This window comes from Prunus mume, linkage group LG5, assembly GCF_029339155.1.
Source record: "Prunus mume cultivar Tortuosa linkage group LG5, ASM2933915v1, whole genome shotgun sequence".
Classification (NCBI taxonomy): domain Eukaryota; kingdom Viridiplantae; phylum Streptophyta; class Magnoliopsida; order Rosales; family Rosaceae; genus Prunus; species Prunus mume.
Window position 1 is genome coordinate 8,708,839 of NC_142702.1, and position 7,417 is coordinate 8,716,255.

General features: G+C 42.9%; 1 long non-coding RNA gene across 1 annotated transcript; it reads right to left on the minus strand.

Moving 5' to 3' along the window:
• Positions 1 to 504: 504 nt before the first annotated feature.
• Positions 505 to 1,691, minus strand: LOC148916819 (uncharacterized). Its single transcript, XR_016127452.1, has 3 exons — positions 1,509 to 1,691; positions 1,315 to 1,427; positions 505 to 753 (listed from the first exon to the last, which is right to left on the minus strand). It is a non-coding gene; the product is annotated as an uncharacterized LOC148916819 (long non-coding RNA).
• Positions 1,692 to 7,417: the final 5,726 nt, after the last annotated feature.

Sequence of the window (7,417 nt, forward strand, 5' to 3'; positions counted from 1 at the left end):
AGTAATTGATCCTTATATACCACATATCGAAGGCGGGATTATCAACAGTGCAACCAGCAACGCTAACAATTGTCTTCGACGGTCGCGGATCAACATCGGTGAGAAGGCCAAGGAGCTTGTATTTGCGAAGAACATGAAGAAAAAGATTCTTCCACAACAAATAATTGTCAACTTGAAGCTTGATCGAAACCATGCCTGAAATGTTTTGAACAGTTGCAGTCGCAAAAGCAGGGATTAAAAGGCGATGTGTGAGAGAGAGAGAGAAGGTGTAGAAGAAGAAGAATTGGTCTCAGAAATCAGAGAACTGGAGCAGAAGAAACTGTTTGGTTGATGAGAAAAGCACGGTTTGGTTGGTGAGAAAATCACGGGTTGGAAGAAAAGGTAGAGAGGATCGAATAGGCATATGATACCATAAAGGAAATTGAGATTCTCATTAATTAATTGAGAAAAGATTACAGAAGAGTATTTAACACGTGTCTACTCTATACAATAGATAAAGCCACCTGTACAAGCTGTTACAACAACTCTAACTAATTACTTACAAGAGTAACTAATGACAAAGTAATCTAATCAGCTAACTACTCTCTTTAAAAGCAACGTAAATGCTGCAACATGCAATCGACTCCATTAAGCTAGGATCATTTTCATGATCAAAGTTCTACAACTACATCGATCATGATCAAGTTTTTTGGCATTTGGCGTGTGAAGGTTGGGCAGCTGTGTTCATGATCAAAGTTTTGCGTCTACATTGATCTGGGAATAATAAAACTACATGATATCAGATACATACCATAAATTGAAGCATACACCAAAACAGCACTTTGGGATAAACATCTTCGTAGGTATTTTACATCCTATAAAAACATAAAATCTTATGTCTATGAGTTTTATAATACACTGATTTTTTATCTTTTCATCGCATTGACATCATCACTAGTAGTGGACCTAATTTCATATTTGAGTTGCAATCTTGCTTAGAAGCTCTACGGCCAAAACAATACCATAGAGATCACAAGCAAAGAGATACGAAGGCGACGCTTCATAGAGATCACACTTAAAAATAAAAAGTAAAAAAAGGAGGGGGGGGGGGGAAATCAAAGGATGGTCTAAGAATAAAGATGTGAAAAATATGATTTGGATCATTGAAAAAAAAAATTGTAGGGGACCCTAAAAGGTGTCCTTGAAATAAAATTATTTAAGAGATCCTTCCATAGAAGGATATATGTTTTTCTTTGTATACTACTGTTGTTGCAAAGCTCCTTTTAATAGCATTTAAGAAAATTAATATAGAAAGAACTTTGTGTAGTAGCGTACCTTCGTAGCCCTAAGGAGTCCAACCTAATGCCCATGCAATACAGGAACTCATATAAATCTATTAGCCGTGTGGTGAACAATGAAGTAAGCTCTTCTTCCACTTCATGCTTTGTCTACAAAAGTTTTGATATCAAATTATTAAACATTCTTATGTATGTATATATAGAGAGAGTAATTTAAGGTGACATGCATACCAAAATTCTTTGATCGTCCTTGTCCACATTTTTATGAACATTCTCGAGTATGTATCTTGAGTAATCAAACACTCCCAAGGCATTATTCTTATATGCACCTTCCTTTTTGGTTATTTTCAAAAGAATGGAAATAAAAGCCTTATAGTTAGATTTTCCAATGATTGTGTTGATGTCAATATAATTATTCGCCATATTTCTCCATATATGTCTTCTCTCATATTGAAGATGCAACCAGGCGTCAAGAGGGAAAAAATATCTCTCATTAGATGATTGGAGTAGAGGATGATACCATAAGGGCATGTTTGGTATGGCTCACTAAATGGGACTGTGCTATATTGGACCTGAAGCCCATGTTTGGTTAGCAAGGGGACTAACTTAAATGGGATAGTAGAGTCCAACAGTAAAAAAAATGCCTCACTCGTTCTCATTATACAGAGAAGCTCAAAATGGGTTCGCAAAATAAGCCCTCGCTATATTGAACACGCCTCTCTCCAGTTCGCGACTCCTTCTCTGCGACTCCGTCTCTGTGACTCCACCTCTCCTTCATTCAACATCGACTCATCTTCTGAGCTAGCTGGTCAACTCTCAGATTAAGATCTGCTTGACTTCGTGGATCGGGAGGAGAGAAGTGTGTGGAGCCCAATTGCATATGGGCTAGGGTTTCATTAGAGGTGTATGCAGGAGCATGCGTCAAGCGTGGAGGCAATGAAGGGAATGCTTGAATTTGCTCCAAGACCAGGCCCAAGTCAGTGGTGGTAAAGGGCCCACCTTGATGGGAGGTTCCACCATGCTCGGTGGCGGTGCCACGGAGGTTGCTAGATCTGGCTGCGGGTTCGGTAGGTGGCACGGTGGTGAGAGGTGGTGGTGCCACCATGTCGATCGCGGGATCGTGGATGGAGTGGCTTTGGGGCATCATGGATTTAGTCATTGCGACGGTTTTGCTCTTCGTGCGTTTGCTTCCAACCATGGTTGTTCGGAAGGCTTCGGTGGATTGGAAAATAGGAGGAACGGATTCCTTGAGCACGTATTGAGTATAACTCGCGCTCTAAATGAAAGCACCAAATGTTTGTGCAAATAATCTCACGGGAGAATATTAGCTTCTAGATCCTTCAACCTTCGATCTTCCTTCTCTCTCTTCCTCATTTCCTATAAAAAAGATTGGAGTAAATAGACCACACCCGGGGGGTGTTGGCCAAAGGCCCTTCGATCCCTAAGTTAGTTCGAGTGTTTGTAGGAAAACAATAGTTAAGCAAAGGGTACGGAGTTGTATGTCGGGTGTGAACCGGGCGGCCGGAGTCGTGTGTGGTAGCCGAAGCCGTGTGGAGAAAATATGGAGATTGGAGAGGGAGAGAGAGCTTCGGGTATTTTTCTCGGGTATTAGGAGTAGGTGTAGATGTGGGTTTTTTGAAGTACCTTGAATGATGAATGAAGTCATCTATTTATAGGAGCCTCGGGGCTAGGGTTTCGTAGAGAATATGATGAGTTTGTTCTCTATCCAAATTCGTAGGGATCGAGTCGAACTTGAATATATCTCTTTATTGAAGATAATATCTGATTTAACGATATTATCTTCTCTTTATTGAAGATAATATCTGAATTAATGATATTATCTTCTCTTCATTAGGATAATATCTGAATTAATGATATTATCTTATTAAATAAAGATAATATCCTATTAATTAAGATATTTATCCCTATTAATTAATTGGCCAGATAAACTTGTTCAATTAATTAATTAAGAGATAATATTCTTTTCCACGTGGCGTGCTGTGATTGGAGACGGAAATATTTGCTCCCACAAATGCCCCCCACTTCTGCATGGTGCTTGTGTGGCATGTAGGAGATGAAATTATTTTTTCGGGCTCTCCAAGCGTATGCAGGCTTTATTCTCTGAGTTGGACTCCTTTGCAGATCAGATTCCCAATTGGAGTAAGCTTCGATTCTTGGAGTTAGATTCCCAGTAGAAATGAGCTTGCAATTCCTTCTTGACCTGGGTTGTCCAACTTGTATAAATACAGGGTTTCTCTTCAGTCTTTCTCATATTGCAAACTTAACTTCTCTACTTTCTAGCTTGAGAAAGATCTTAGAGAATTTTGTACTACTTGTCGAAGAGAGGAGTTGTTGTGCACCCTAAAGTAAGTCGAGCACGTAAATTTTTCTTCTTCTCTTTTTGAGTACCACCGGGTAGGACCAAGTCGGTTAACGTCATATTGGAAGTTGAAGACGGTTGGAGCGGCGGTGGCCGTTCTTCTTGAGCGAGTATCCGAAGAAGTTGGTGGTCCGCCCTTCGCCCAATCATCAAAGTCTAGTTATTGAGTCACAAGCAGTCAAGCGTGGAGTTGATTTAGCGTCGTTGACTTTATTGGAGGTGAGGATGGCAGCGGCTAAGAAGAGGAAAGTCATTTGCCCGAGCGAAAAGCTCTTCTGCAACGTCGTGCAGCTAATCCTAAGGTGGACAAGTCTAGCCCTGAAAAGGATGCAAGTGTGTCTAATTTGCTCAAGGCGAACTTTCTGTCAAGTCCATCCACTTATGCTCAGCTGGTTGATCAAATCCGTTAGGCTAGCGATCTTGGTACTTTGTCAAGTCTTTCCTTGAAAAAACAAAGGGAAGCAACATTTCATCTGCTTCAACACCAAAGAAGATGAAGAGCAAGTGGATGAAGAGGCGATAGCTGAAGAGGATGGAGCAGAGGATGATGTAGCTGATGAGGTGGTGGCAGACTTTATAGAGTAGGCATGTGGAGCTGCTGAGAGCATGGCTGATCGGTGGACGAAAAGGCTGCAAATCAGTGATCTCTGCGACGTTTGAGTAGACGAAGACACCTTTATTTCTTTTCAGCTTTTGTAGTCTGCTCTTTGTTTAGAATAATTGGTCTTGCTCGACCATCTTCTTTTTGTTGAACTTTGTCGGTTGGTCACTTTGCTATGGAAATTTCAGTCTATTTCTTCACTTCAACTTGCACATTGATTTATGAATTGCTTGAGTAACCAGCCTGTGTCTTGATTGCACATATCCTTTTGGAGGTTCGTGAGTGCCAGGGTCCCCCTTGAAGGACTCTGGGCGTGTTCTGCATATCCCTTAGGATGGCTCCCTTTAGGAAGTTGGCGAGTGCCAGGGCCCCCCTTAAGTGACTCCGGGCGTGTTCTGCACATCCCTTAGGATGCCTTGGTCGTCACCCTACGTCTCCCGAAGGATGCTGCTTATAGGCAATCTGTGTAACTATCCTGCCTCCCTTAGGAAACGGATAAGAACCTAGATACTTCCCGCATGAGGCATGGAGACCTCCTTTTAAGAAATTCCGCACACCCTGCGTCTCCCTTAGGACGTTTTTACGGGCTGCGTCTCCCGAATAACACTTCTAGTCATCGCCCTGCGTCTCTCTTAGGACGCTCCTTATGGACAATCGTATGACTATCCTGCGCTCACTTAGGAAACGGATAGGAACTCGGATATTTCAGTGGAAGCATAGAAACCCCTTTAAGAAACTCCTAGCGCACTCGTGTCTCCCTTAGGATGCTTTTTAGCAGTGCGTCTCCAACGGACGCTTTAATCGCCGCTCTGTGTCTCTCTTAGGACGCTCCTTATGGGCAATCGTATGACTATCCTACCTCCCTTAGGAAACGGATAGGAACCGGATATCTCCCTTAGGAAATTCGACGCACCTGCATCTCTCTAAGGACGCAGCGTTTTAGCGGCTGCGTCTCTGAAGGACGCTCGTCATTACCTGCGTCTCCGAAGGACGCTACTTATGGGCAATCGTTGTGTTTTTGGTGATCTGTCTACCAATGAATCGTGACCCGTTGTCGCCAACCAGCGATTGTGGGCAGCCAAACCGGCAGATGATATTTCTCCAGATGAATCGCTCCACATCGGCTTCTTTAATAGAAGATAGAGCTTCGGCCATGATCCATTTAGCAAAGTAGTCGGTATGACGATCATCATGTTCTTCTTGGCGAGCATTGGTGCCAAGAGACCCACTAAGTCAATGGCTATTGCATGAAAGGCCATGGACTATTTTGCGGATGGTAGACTTCTGCAGGCAGGTTAGGGATCGGCTTGTATTGCTGGCAGCGAACACATTTCTTAACATATTCGATGGAGTCGTGGCGCATGATAGGCCAGAAGTAGCCTATGTTTAAAGCCTTCTAGGCAAGCGACCTGCCCCCAGAGTGGTTGCCACACAAGCCATCGTGAATTTTGCAAAGAACCTCAAGTGTTTGAGGGTACTTTATGCAGGTAAGATGAGGGTTGGAGTATAATCTACTGATGAGCTTGTCGCCTTGCACGTAATATCTCGTGGCTTTCTGTTGGATCCTCCTAGCTTCGGATTTATCCGTTGGCAGATTTCCATTCACTAAGTAGTCGATGATAGGGTCTTGCCAGCTGGGGTCCTCATTAATCTGCATTGAGTCGATTGGCTCTATTTCTTCGATGTTTGGCTAGTCAAGGTGTTCAACTGGGATGGAGCATCTAAACTAGGTGTCCAGTGCTGATCCTAGGCTCGCCAATGCATCTACATGAGTGTTCTCTGCCCGTGGAACTTGTTGGATGGTGAAAGTAGGGAATTCTTTCAATAGTTCTTGGACTATGCCGAGGTACTGGACCATTCTTGGATGTTTTGCCATGTACTCGCCTGAGGCTTGATTCGTGATCAGCTGGGAGTCCTGAGTAGATGGCCAATCTCTTGATTGACAGTTCTTTCACCAAGCGCAGTCCTGCAAGCAATGCCTCATATTCTGCCTCGTTGTTTGAAGCAGAAAAGCCTAGTGTGATAGCTTGTTCCAACAAGGTTCCGTCTGGGGTGATTATGACGACTCCTGGTATCGGTTTTGAGAGTAATTGAGGTGAAGTGAGGTAAGTTTTCAAGTTTTGAAAAGCTACTTCACACTCGTCATTCCACTTGTCTTTGTGTCCCTTCTTCAAGACTTTGAAAATGGTCTGCACTTGTCGGTAGATCTTGAAAGGAATCGGTTGACAGCCGCCGCCCTACCCGTTAGATTTTGTATCTCCTTTGTTTTGGCAGGTGACTTCATGTTGAGTATAGCCTTGATTTGATTTGGATGTGCCTCAATTCCTCTTTGGGTGACTAAGTATCCAAGGAATCGGTCGGACGAGACTCCAAATGTGCATTTGCTTAGGTTCAACTTCATGTTGTATTTTCGGAGTAGGCTGAATGCCTCGGCAAGATTCTCGATGTAGTCTACTCGTTTGGGAGCTTTGACTAGCATGTCGTCTATGTAGACCTCCATAGTCTTGCCGATTTGCTCCTTGAACATTTTGTTCACAGCCTTTGGTAGGTTGCTCCGGCGTTCTTCAGTCCAAAGGGCATGACTTTGTAGCAATATGTACCTCTTTCGATGATGAAGGAGGTCTTTGCCTTGTCGTCTTCATGCATCATGATTTGGTTGTAGCCGGAGTAAGCGTCCATGAAACTTAGCAGTTGATTGCCGGAAGTTGAATCGACGAGCTGATCAATTCTTGGCAGTGGAAAGTTTTCTTTAGGGCACGCCTTGTTAAGGTCGGTGTAGTGTTGAGCCTATTCTTAATAACTAAAATGAGTTATTAAAAACAGCAACTTTAATTCTCGCAAGTGCACGAACTGTTTATAGTATAGCTTATGTAAATAAGAGGTCGATCCCACGGAGAATGATAACTTGGTTCCAAGTTAAATTACTTAGAATGCTAGAAAAACATAGAACAAAGAAACTGACTAACTAGCTAAAGGCAAGGTCGAATTCAACAATGCCTCTTACTAATTACTCAAGGTCTAGGACAGAATCCTAGCACCACACACCCACTCGAAATGGGGGGTTTTGTTGTTGAAATGAAAAGAAGAACGTGAAATGAAAGTGCTCAAAAGTAAACACTGGCAGCAATCAACAAGTTGTGAAACAAAGATTGTGAGGTG